Genomic DNA, 3,683 nt, shown 5'->3' on the forward strand with positions numbered 1-3,683 from the left:
GTACCTAAAGGAAGAGTGGTGAAGGGTGTGTGATGACAATGAAGGGTGGTACGGACAAGGGTCGTTTATATAGAGAAATTGTGAGAGAATGGAGGGTGTAGATTGATGAAGTGGTCACTTGATGGACGGTTGGGGTTATGCATGGCTAGAAGACAAGGATCATCACTTTTTGATGGGGATTGCTCGGTCTTCTAGGGGTGCCATTTTTTCAATGTTGCATGGCAACATTTTCCGATGTATTCCCTTTTTAGAACAAGTGTGTAGCCCCTCCTTTTGTGGTGTCCGAACCTTCTTTGTTTGGTTGTCCAATCTATCCCTTTTTATGCTCCTTTTCTTTTTCTATAAAGACAAACTAAGAAAAGTAAGAAAAGATATTAAAATGACCATATGAACTTTACGGCTAATATTAATAAAAGAGAAGAAAGGATTTGATTTTTTTATTTATGAATTCCAACTAACTAACCAACTATTGGTGGGTCCTTATATGCATCTTGGTGGCACCATGGGGTGACACCAAACTTAGTTTGAAGCAATGTGATGAAAAGTTTTGTTCAAAGCTCCCAAGACTAGCATGCATCTTGGTTTGCTTTGAACACCAAACTTGTTCTTCACTATATACTGCATGATAAAGATTTCACCAAGTGTTTGTCAAGTTTGGGTTGAAATTCATAAACATTGATTTATTTATTATTTTAAAAACATATAAAACATGGGTTGCCTCCCATGAAGCGCTTCTTTAGCATCACTAGCTTGACGTTTTTCCTTCATCAGGGTGGTTGGTAGTGCTTAAAGTCCTCCCCTCTTGCTGTGGACTTATATCCATTGGTTGGATCAATGATCTCCACATGTTTCAGGGAAAGAACTCTGTTGATAGTAAAGACCTTGGGTAACTGAGATGGTACAGTGGGGAGATTAGGGGGAATATCTGGGAAGTAAGCTGAGACAACTCTATCCCCTGGAGAGAAATCTTCCGTAGGGATTTTCTTGTTCCTCCACCTCCTTGGAACCTTCTTCTTTGTTTCTTTTGATGTTGCCTTCCCCTTGGTGACCTCTTTTTCTAAAGGAGTTGTGGTGCTGTCTTCACCTGCCTCTAGAGGTTTAGGTTCCTCCAACTTTTCCTTGAGCTGTGGCAATTGCTGTTTTCCTTGTTTATCTATTAAGGGGATCTCAAAATGAACTGACTATGCTTCAGTGCTTGTTTCCTCCTTCAGTGTCTCTTTAATGATTTGTGCTTAGTTCCTTGTCCTCTTGATCTGTTTCTTGTGAGAGTTTGAAAACATTGAAGCTGAGTCGTTCATCATGGATTCTCAATATTAGCTCCCCTTTCTCTACATCGATAAGTGCTTTGGCCATAGCTAGGAATGGTCTTCCCAATATGATTGGATGAGTGTGACTCTCTTCCATGTCCAGGATGACAAAGTCTGTTGGGAGAAAGTATTTCCCAACTTTTAGCAACACATTTTCCACCACTCCTATTGCTTGCTTTTGAGTTTTGTCAGCCAGTCTGATGATTATATATGTGGGTATTATCTCATTGATCTGCAGCCTCTTTGCCAGGGATAAGGGTAGTAAGTTGATGCTGGCCCCCAAATCACATAGTGCTCTATCGAACATAGTTTCACCTATGGCACAAGGGATGTGAAAACTCCCTGGATCTCTTCTTTTTGTAGGCAACTCAGGTTGAATAAGGGCACTACATTCCTTGTTCATCACTATAGTCTGGCCTCCTTTGAGTGAGCCTTTCCTGGGAAGAAGTTCCTTCATATACTTGATGAATGCAGGCGTTTGTTGAATTGCCTTGATGAATGGCATGTTCACATGCAGAGATGCAAACAAGTCTAGGAACCTTGAGTATATTCTTTTTCCCACAACACCATTGAGCAGTTGAGGGAAGGGTGCATAGAGCTTCAGCAGCTCTTGTTGTGAGATTTCTGGTTCTTGGCGATTTCTATCCTCCTCCTTTGTTGAGTTGTCTTCAGGTTGTTTGCAAAGTTTGCCTTGCTTGTCTTCAGTCTCTTGATCACTCGCAGTGACCAGTTTGCAATATTCCCATCTTACTTTCTTTGCTTTTCCTTTGGGGTTTTTCTCCGTGTCACTTGGGAAGCTATCAGTAGGTTTGGGAATCTTCTCAGCTAAATATCCCACCTGAAATTCCAGCTTCCTGATGGTCTCTCCCTGGTTCTTAATATTGGCTCGCACCTCCTCTTTGAACACCTTATTTTCTTGAATCTCTTGGCATATTCCTTCAAGTAAGGCTTCAATCTTAGAGAGCTTGTCATCAATTAATGAGTGATTCGGAGCAGATGTGCTGTTTTGGTTTTGATAGGCGTGTGGAGAAGTGTTGTTGTGGGGGTGTTGAGATGTCCTCTGTGTGAATTGCTGGTGAGCTGCATTGTTGTTGGAGTTGTAACGTCTCTGGTCTTAGTTTTGATCTTGCTCACTTCCCCACCCAAAGTTTGGGTGGTTTCTCCATCCAGGGTTATAGGTCTTGGAGTATGGATCATAGTTTTTCCTTGGTGAATTCCCAATGTAGTTGGCTTACTCCTGACTCCCCTCTGCTTCTTCATTCACTCCTTCTTGGGTTGTTGATGAAGTGGAGATTGCTGCTACTTGGTTCATCTCCATCTTCTTGGTGAGGTCAGCCAGCTGCTGGGTAATGAGCTTGTTTTGGGCCAATAGAGCATCTACATTGTTTAGCTCCATTACTCCTCTTGTGTTCCCTCTTTCGGAAGCATAGAAGTAGTCGTTCTCTGCTACTGTTTCAATAATATCTATGGGTTCCTCAATAGTCTTCTTCTTGTTCAAAGATCCTCTGGATGAATGGTCTACGGCCTTCTTTGACTCATAAGAGAGTCCTTCATAGAAAATGTGCAGCTGCACCCATTCGTTGAACATGTCAGGTGGACACCTCCTTGTTAAGTCCTTGAACCTCTCCCATGCTTCATATAGAGTCTCACCATCTTGTTGCCTGAAAGTTTGGACCTCAACTCTCAGCCTATTGATTCGTTGAGGAGGGTAAAATCTTGCTAAAAATTTGTTCACCACGTCTTCCCAAGTTGTCAAGCTTTCCCTTGGGAAGGATTCCAGCCACTTGGCTGCTTTGTCCCTAAGTGAGAATGGAAATAGGAGCAGTCTATAGGCATCAGGGTGAACACCATTAGACTTCACTGTGTCACATATTCTCAGGAAGGTGGTCAAATGTTGATTGGGGTCTTCTTGAACACCTCCTCCAAACGAGCAGTTGTTCTGAACAAGGGTGATGAGCTGTGGTTTAAGTTCAAAGTTGTTGGCATGGATTGTTGACTTTTGGATGCTACTTCCACAATTGCCTGGGTTTGGATGGATGTAAGAGCCCAAAACTCTTCTATTCTCCCCAGCATGATTTGCTCTACCTCCTCCCCCATGGTTGTGATCCTCTTCTTCATGATGGTTTTCCATGTTGTCTTCCATGTTTGTTTCAAAGAATTCCTCTTCTTCCTCAGCACCAACCACTTTTTTTCCTCTTGCCTCCCTCCTTAATCTAAGGAAGGTCCTCTCAGGTTCAGAATCGAAGGAAGTTGAAGCCCCGCTTCTTCTCCCTGTCATACAACCATCAAGTGCAAGCAAGAAAAGATAGGTGCAAAAAGTATTTGTGTCAGAATTACTGTTAGTTGTGGGTGATGCAATATATCAAACAGTTAGTG

The 3,683-nt window shown here is 42.4% G+C and overlaps 1 non-coding gene across 1 annotated transcript; it reads left to right on the plus strand.

Annotated features, from left to right (window-relative positions):
• Positions 1 to 2,893: 2,893 nt before the first annotated feature.
• LOC148547912 (small nucleolar RNA R71) lies at positions 2,894 to 2,997 on the plus strand. The gene has a single exon (XR_015898652.1). It is a non-coding gene; the product is annotated as a small nucleolar RNA R71 (small nucleolar RNA).
• The last annotated feature ends 686 nt before the right edge of the window (positions 2,998 to 3,683 follow it).

This window comes from Arachis ipaensis, chromosome B8 (assembly GCF_059453495.1).
Source record: "Arachis ipaensis isolate K30076 ecotype BB chromosome B8, ASM5945349v1, whole genome shotgun sequence".
NCBI classification, from domain to species: Eukaryota; Viridiplantae; Streptophyta; class Magnoliopsida; order Fabales; family Fabaceae; genus Arachis; species Arachis ipaensis.